Genomic DNA, 9613 nt, shown 5'->3' with positions numbered 1-9613 from the left:
TCCCACTTGAAAATATTAGAGAGGCCTGTAATTGTCAACATGGTTAAACATCAACCATGAGAGATAGAATGTGGAAAAAAAAACAGAAAATTACATTATTTGATTTTTAAAGAATTTATTTGCAAATCATGGTGGAAAATAAGTATTTGGTCAATACCAAAAGTTCATCTCAATACTTTGTTATGTACCCTTTTTTGGCAATAACGGAGGCCAAACGTTTTCTGTAACTCTTCACAAGCTTTTCACACACTATTGCTGGTAATTTGGCCCATTCCTCCATGCAGATCTCCTCTAGAGCAGTGATGTTTTGGGGCTGTCATTGGGCAAAACGGACTTTCGACTCCCTCCGCAGATTTTCTATGGGGTTGAGACCTGGAGACTGGCTAGGCCACTCCAGGATCTTGAAATGATTCTTACGAAGCCACTCCTTTTTTGCCCCTGCTGTGTGTTTGGGATCATTGTCATGTTGAAAGACCCAGCCACGTCTCATCTTCAATGCCCTTGCTGATGGAAGGAGATTTTCACTCAAAATCTCTCGATACATGGCCCCACTCATTCTTTCCTTTACACAGATCAGTCGTCCTGGTCCCTTTGCAGAAAAACAGCCCCAAAGCATGATGTTTCCACCCTCATGCTTCACAGTGGGTATGGTGCGATTCAGTATTGTTTTTCCTCCAAACAAGAGAACCTGTGTTTCTACCGAAAAGTTCTATTTTGGTTTCACCTGACCATAACACATTCTCCCAGTCCTCTTCTGGATCATCCAAATGCTCTCTAGCGAACCGCAGACGGGCCTGGACGTGTACTTTCTTCAGTAGGGTTACACGTCTGGCAGTGCAGGATTTGACTCCCTGGCGGCGCATTGTGTTACGGATAGTAACCTTTGTTACTGTGGTCCCAGCTCTCTGTAGGTCATTCACTAGGTCACCCCATGTGGTTCTGGGATTTTTGCTCCTCGTACTTGTTATCATTTTGATGCCACGGGGTGAGGAAGGAGTTGAAAGTCCGTGTTGCCCAATGACAGTCCCAAAACATCATTGCTCTAGAGGAGATCTGCATGGAGGAATGGGCCAAAATACCAGCAACAGTGTGTGAAAACCTTGTGGAGAGTTACAGAAAACGTTTGGCCTCCGTTATTGCCAACAAAGGGTACATAACATAGTATTTAGATGAACTTTTGGTATTGACCAAATACTTATTTTCCACCATGATTTGCAAATAAATTCTTTAAAAATCAAACAATGTGATTTTCTGTTTTTTTTTCCACATTCTGTCTCTCATGGTTGTGGTTTACCCATGTTGACAATTACAGGCCTCTCTAATATTTTGAAGCAGGAAACTTGTACAATTAGTGGTTGACTAAATACTTATTTGCCCCACTGTAGATCAGGGGTATCAAACTCATCCTTGTCAGGGGTCAAATCGTTGTCTGTGTTTCCGCTTGAGAGCGCTAATATCTGCCAATTAGGGCTGCCATGATCAATCAACAATTAATTGATTATTTTTATTTTTATTTATTTAAATATCTAATTAAAGGGGGGAGAGCAGTAATAATGTTTTTATGTTGTTGTGTTGTGTTTTTTTGTTTTAAAAAATCTGTATAAAACAACAGCAAATTAAATTATTGTTCATTTTATTTATTCAGTTTTAATTCATTTTTTAGTCATTTTCATTTATTTATTTTTATTAAAGAAGCTAATTAATACAAAAAAAATTAAAGGTTGTTAATTAACAAAAGTCAAACTCCGCAAAAGTCAACTGGATGCACATAATTTACTTTCCTGGGCCTCACAAAATAATGTGGTGGGCCCCCCAGGCCCTAAGTTTGACGCCTATCATTCATATTATAACAAATGCTGTTTGTTGCATCCCTCCTGCCAGGATTAATTGGTGAAAAAAATACACACTATGAAGCACTTCTCATTCCCTCCTCACACATTTCCAATGCACATAGTTTTTTTATTGGTAGGAGTGATTACTATGTAAAGCTATATTATGTAAGATTTCTTCAAAAATGTCATTTTAATTCAAGATTTATGTTGAATAAAAGTAAAATTAGCATGCAGATTCTAAAACTGCAGTCTGTTTTCAGTTTCCCCCCACTAGTTTACCCTCCAGATTAGTAAATTTCCACTGATTAGCTTTAGTAAAACTTGCCAACTGATTACAGTTGAACTCATCTACAGTTACAGGGGTTGGACAAAACAATTGAAACACCTAACTATTTGGCGTCATAATCATTGAACATAATAGTGAAAGAATGGCATAGGGAACATTCTAATGAAGTTGAACATCTCGTATGGCCAGACCTCAACATTATTGAGCATTTATGGTCAGTTTTAGAGATTCAATTAAGACGTCGATTTCCACCACCATCGTCTGGAAAAGCGTTAAAGGGTCCAGTGGTATGAAAAAGTATCTGAACCTTTTGGAATTTCTCACATTTCTGCAAAAAATCACCATCAAATGTGATCTGATCTTTGTCAAAATCACACAGAGGAAATTACAGTGTCTGCTTTAACTAAAACCACCCAAACATTTATAGGTTTTCATATTTTAATGAGGATAGGATGCAAAAAATGACGGGGGGGGGGGGGGGGGGGTAAGTAAGTGAACCCTCTGCCTAAGGAGACTTAAAGAGCAATTTAAACAAATTTTTACCAAACAATTAAACTTGTGTGTCCAATCACTGATGAGTGGTTTAAAGCTGCCCTGCCCACTATAAAACACACACCTGGTAACAATTGTCTTGATGAGAAGCATTGTCTGATGTGCATCATGGCTCGTCAAAAGAGCTATCTGAAGACCTGCGATCAAGAATTGTTGATTTGTATAAAGCTGGGAAAGGATACAAAACCATCTCTAAAGGTCTGGATGTTCATCAATCAACAGTCAGAGAAGTTGTCTACAAATGGAAAGAGTTTGGCACTGTTGCTTCTCTACCAAGGAGTGGCCGTCCACCAAAGATGACACCAAGATTTCAGCGCAGAATACTCATACAGTAGATGTAAAAAAAAAAAAAAAATAATTAAAAAAAAACCTACAGTGTATGCTAAAGACTTACAGAAATCACTGGCTCAGTCCAATAGCTCTGTGCACACATCAACTATTGTGTAAAACTATAGTCAAGAATGGTGTTCTTGGGAGGACTCCACGGAGAAAGCCACTGCTGTCTAAAAAAACATTGTTGCTCGTTTAATGTTCGCAAAAAGGCACTAAAGGCACAAAATATTTTGTGGACTGATCAAACCAAAGTGTAATTGTTTGGGAGTAACACACAATGTCATGTGTAGAGGAAAAATAGAACGGCTCACCAACATCAACATCTCATCCCCATTGTGAAGCATGATGGAGGGAGCAACATGATTTGGGGCTGTTTTGCTACCTCAGGGCCCGGGCAACTTGCAATCTTTAATGAAGAATGAATTCAAAAGTTTATCAAGACGTTTTGCAGGAAAACCTGAGGCCGTCTGTCAGACAGTTGAACCTAAAAAAAGGATGGATGCTGCAACAAGACAATGATACAAAACACAGAAGTTAATCAACTTCAAAATGGTTTCAGAAGAACAAGATACACGTTCTGGAGTGGCCGAGTGAAAGTCCAGACTTAAACCCCATTGAGATGCTGTGGCATGATCTAAAGACAGCGATCCATGCCAGACATCCCAGGAATCTGACTGGACTACAGCAGTTTTGTAGAGAAGAATGGGCCAAGATTAGTCCTGATCGATGTGCCAGACTGATCTGCAGCTGCAGAAAGCGTATGGTTGAAGTTATTGCTGCCAAAGGGAGGGCCCATAAAATATTAAATGATGGTTCACTTACTTATTTTTTTATTCTTACTGAAGAATGGCTTAAAATTTCTTTGGAAACAATTCACAAGTTGTATGAATCAATACCCTGGAGAATTGAGGCTGTAATTGCCGCAAAATGCGGACCGACACCATGTTAAATTAGTTTTTGATGATTTTTTTAAGGTGTTTCCATTATTTTGTCCAAACCCTGTATGTGGCTAATTGTTTGTTCAGTCACAATTCAGACAATATGAAGCTACCAATTGGGTCAATACTATCAATACTTGCTAACAGAAAGCTAGAGTTGCAAATAAGAAAATAGGGATCTTTTCCAGATAAGCACCGCCACTAATGCAAAATGTGCACACGTGAAAAGTGAAAAGCCTCGCCACCGGTACCAGCTCCAATTTAAGGCCCACACTGAGCCCCCCCCCAACAACCCTAACCCTTGAATGCGCCACACACCGATCTTTAGTGGGCAGCTACTTGTGTGAATTCGTTTGGAAAGGTACCAAACCTACGGACCTTTTCATGCAAATTATTAATGACATCCCAGTTTCACATATCATTTCATATCCTCTTTTTTTTTAAGTCGTCTTTTTTTTAGGTGGGGCAGTTAACTTTTTGGCGGGGCTTATCTGGAAAAGATCTGAAAATAGAAACCTATAGTTCAAAAAGGTAATGTTAAAGAGAAAAGCTGGGATCACTTTTGAATTTCCCACCGACAAATTTAGACAAAAACGCCTTTCAGACCAAACCCAACAAAATATGTGTTACCTAGTGTGATATGGAATTCATAACAATTTCCTCTGCCGACGAATGTTTTAAAAAAAAAATGAAATGAAAATGCTGTAGGCTCAGATAAAAGGAACATATAGCCCATTACCTGGATCATACACAAGAAACATGTTTTGTTTTTACAATACAGAATTCTAGCCTCGAGGGCAACAAAAATACAAAAATATTTTTAATGTCCATTTTCTTTTTTTTTTAAACCAGAAACGTATGTCTCCTTTGTAATAATAACGATTTAGTTTTTCAGGAAAGTTACTTCTCTCAAAGTAAAATACTCATGCGTTTAATGCCGGTTTCATTTTTTTTTCTTTTCTTTTCTTAAAAAAAAAAAAAAAAAAAAAAAAAAAAGGAATCAGTTTACAATGAAGGCTGTTTACCTGGTTGCAGTTAGTTTTCCGAAGCAACTACTAGGTTTTGTGAATTCTTACTTTTAATAACCAGTAGCAAGACAGTACTTACTACTATTCATTATAAAAACTTGATAAAAAGATGACAAGGATTTCATACTTAAATTGCAACCTTTCATTTGTTACAGTGTATCAGTTCCAGAATGGAAGTTATAACCCACAAGGTTTTTTCAAGGTGGGTAAGAATGAGCCTCCTCTCATAAAAACTTTCGATAGTTTGGTTTTGTCTCTACCTAGAACCTTTTTCTCTTGAAAAAATGAACAAGAATGTTCCTATTTTGCACTTTCAACATGCAGTATAGCTTGTATTATTAATAGGGGTGGTACTTTAACGTGATAATTACAATTAATTACTTACAGAAGATAGAACGAGTTAAAAAGATATAACATTTTAATTGCAGATCACATTCCACACATGTATGGTTTAAACTTTGTCAGTGCGTTATTTCCTGGTACACTGATTACCCTGACGGATATATTAGCTCGGCTCACAGCTGCCAAAAATAAGCACGTATCATTTACCGTGATTTCCAAAAAGTTTTTTTTGCATAACTAAGGTACATATTTTTTTGGTCTTTACGTATACAGTAATTCATCCACGAAACTAAGGTCTGTGACGATACTCTGAACGAGTGTTGTTGTTAAGTAGTTCTTCCCGTTTTCCATTTCATGTATTGTGTTTCGTCTCATTTAGCGCCACAATATACTGTATTTTTCCTTCATATACAGTATGAAGGAAAACTATTCACCATTCATAAAATTTTACGTCTGTGTACATATTGTATATTATATGATTCAATCATAAATTGAATTCCTTTCAAATTGCAAAAAAATGCTCTTTTTGACAAATATTGCTACGTAATTAAACTGAGATGAATTGAGATTAATTACGAAGTCTCCATAAAAGTCGTTTTTTTTTTTTTCTTACATTTTTTTTTTAATCGAGTCCCGCTCCTAATTAATAATAGTACACTTTTAATGGCACCTAATGAACACTTACAGTATAACAGTGGTTCTCAAAGTGTGGTACAAGTACCATCGATGGTAAGCGGGCTCTCTATAGTTGTTTGCGAAAGAGTGACTAAATTAAATGTTTACACGAAAACGATCTTTTAGTTAATTAACGTCAGTTGTTTTCAACTAAAGATTCACATTTGATGTTTTAGAACAGTTTCTTCACATATTTGTGAACAATCTCTAAATGTAAAGCATTTTTTTCAACCACCTTTGTTTTATGAACATTTTGGCATACCGCACTACTGTATTTTAACTGATTGGATGCCATTCACGGGGCTAGACGTCCAATCCATTATGATTGGGATGGGCGTCAAAACCGCCATCAATATCAGCCAATGAATTAAACAAAAGAAGCATAAAAACCACTAGAAACCAACATGTGCACAGTAAAATGAGTAAAACAAGATTTTTTTTTTTTTTTAATCTTAGCTGAGCAGCACTAAAAATATTTTCATTCTTTTTCTCAAGCGACTGCCTAGCACATAAAAAAAAAAAAAAACGCTCGTGTTGGTGGTACTCTATTTTTGCAATTTATTGGGATCTTGAGATAAAAGAAGTCAAGCAGTATAGAAAGTAGATTGAAAAGTTAATCAAATATATCAAGCTAAGTGATGTTTATGCATGAGAAGCACATGCGCCTGTTGCACTACTGTAGTAGACATTGCACATGCTTGGATGCAAACACAGCAATAAACAGCTAATGACATGTATCTTTGTGCAATAATAAAAATAGGCACGCTTAGACTGCAGAACCATCGTCATGAATTGGTGCTTTCTGCAACCACAACCGTGCGTGTGTGTGCATTTCTTATTTTCGACACATCTGAGATGCACGGACATTATGTTGAAGTTTGTGGATGTTTTTTTTACTTTTATTATTACACTAATCCCTTCATTTCTACTGTGGTTGATGGTACTGAGACACTAATAACTGTGCTATTGATGTGGCAAAATAAAGTCAGTAACTCCAGTGAAAAGCTGTTTGTTCTGTGTGGTGCTCAATAACTCGCTGATGATGATGATGATGATGATGATGAAGCTTTTTTATTTCGAGCATGCACACAAAAAAACTTATTAATTGCACTCGAAAGGGAGTGGGAAGAAGAAAAAACATATTTTATCCCACCCCTGATCTCATTGTCCAGCATCCTTACTCTGTGGGATACTCCTGTCCACACAATGAAACCGAAGAAAAAAGAAAAACAGACAAAAACAACTAAACTAATAGACAACCAACTAAAGTTGAGTCATTAACAATAATTTCAATATATACACCAATTGACAATAACAGCAACACACATTGTCAGCAAATGTCATTATACTGTGACCAGACCATATTTTTAAACAACAATTAAAAATTTTTAAATTCTAAATTGTGTCCACATACAGACACATGAAAGCATTTGCAAGTAGTTCGAAATCTTGGTAACATAAAATCTCCAGAGCCTCGCAGACTATGGATACTCTCACAAACCTTAAAAAAGTTTTGTATATTATATGGCAGTAATTTATTATATGCTTTAAATAACATTATAGTTGTATGATAGTTGACAAGATCTTTGATTTTTAATAGTTCTGAGTGAGCAAATAAATGATGGGTGCGATCGAGAAATCCGACCTTATGTATAATCCGTACTGCTCGTTTCCGCAACGTGACTCATGAATTGATGGTGGATTTATAACTGATGAAATGCAACTACTGTATAGCTGTTGCTCAACTGGTGTTTTATGTTCCTAATTTCTGGATTCAGCCGACAGTGATAAGAAGGAAGAGAAACTGGCTATCCATCAGCATATTACAGTGAGGAAAATAAGTATTTGAACACCCTGCGATTTTGCCAGTTCTCCCACTTAGAAATGATGGGCAGCAGTGTTGTTTTTGACAGCCCTTTTAATTTTTGTCTTAGTCTTTTGGACAATAATACCTATTAGTCTTAGTCATATTTTAGTCATCTCAAAGTGTGTTTGTCTTTATCTAGTTTTTGTTGACGAAAACGCAAGACTAATTCTGTCTAGTTTTAGTCGACGTTACCTAAAAATGTTTTCATCTGTAAAAATAAAACAATTACTCTAAAATAAATAAATAAAGGTTTCTATTTCGAGTAAACATTGGCAGACGAGCAAATATTGTAGCGGTTACAAGGACAACACCAACTTGGCGATAATACACACTCAGCAGGAAAACAGTACATTATTTTCAGTTTTTAAAAAAAATTGTTCGTTGACAAAATATCTTTGTTATCGTCCTCGTTGACGAAAACAACACTGATGGGCAGGTTTGAAATTTTCATGGTACGTGCTTGTCCACTGTGAGAGACAATCTGAAGAAAAAAAAATCCAGAAATCACAGTGTATGATTTTTTAAAAAACATTTTATTTGTATTGTACTTCTGCAAATAAGTATTTAAAGACCTGTCTATTAGCTAGAATTGTGAGACTCAAAGACCTGTTAGTAGCCTTGAAAAAGTCCAACGAAATATTGGAGTGGAGGTAAACTTTCTGAGTCTGACTTTTTGACCTCTTTGAAGTAGTTAACTGCATATAAACATCTGTCCACCCCATACAATCAGGACGAATGCAATTACTAATATGGTCAAGACCAAAAAGTTGTCCAAAGACACCAGAAACAGAATTGTAGACCTTTTCAAGGCCGGAAAGGGTTACGGGGCAATTGCCAAGCAGCTTGGTGATAGAAGATCCACCATTGGAGCAATTATTAGAAAATGGAAGAAGCTCAACAGGACTGTCAACCTCCCTCTGACTGGGGCTCCATGCAAGATCTACCTCGTAGGGTCTCAATGATCCTAAGAATGGTGAGGAATCAGCTAAGACCCACGCAGAAGGAGCTGGTCAATGACCTGAAAGGAGCTGTGACCACCATTTCTAAGGTTACTGTTGGTAATACACTAAGACGTCATGCATGGCATGGAAGGTTCCCCTGCTTAAACCAGCACATGTCCTGGCCCGTTTAAAGTTTGCAATTACCATTCGGATGATCCTGAAGAGTCACGCGAGAAAGTCATGTGGTAATATGAAATTAAAAGAATTTTTATTATTTTATTTTAATTCCACTCAGTATTTGCAGGAAGAAGAATGATGAGTACCATCCCAAGAACATCATCCCTACTGTGAAGCATGGGGCTGGTAGCATCATGCTTTGGGGGTGTTTTTCTACACATGGGACTAGATGACTGCCCTTTATTAAGGAGAGGATGACCAGGGCTATGTATTGTGAGATTTTGGGGAATACCTTCCTTGCCTCAGTTAGAGCATTGATAATGGTTCGTGACTGGGTCTTCAAACATGACAATGGCCCGAAGCAGACAGCCAGAATTACTAAGGAGTGACTTTGTAAAAAGCACATTAGGGTTCTGGATGGGCCTAGCCAGTCTCCAGACCTAAACCCAGTGGAAAATCTTTAGAGGAAGCTCAAACTCAGTGTTTCTCAGTGACAGCCAAGAAACCTGATTAATCTAGAGAAGATATGTGTGGAACAGAGGTGCAAAATCCCTGCTGTAGTCTGTGAAAACCTGGTTAAAAGTTACCGGAAACGTTTGAACACTGTATTTGTAATGAAAGGCTACTGTACCAAATATTTAA

This window comes from Corythoichthys intestinalis, chromosome 1, assembly GCF_030265065.1.
Source record: "Corythoichthys intestinalis isolate RoL2023-P3 chromosome 1, ASM3026506v1, whole genome shotgun sequence".
NCBI classification, from domain to species: Eukaryota; Metazoa; Chordata; class Actinopteri; order Syngnathiformes; family Syngnathidae; genus Corythoichthys; species Corythoichthys intestinalis.
This window is presented reverse-complemented; position numbering follows the sequence as displayed.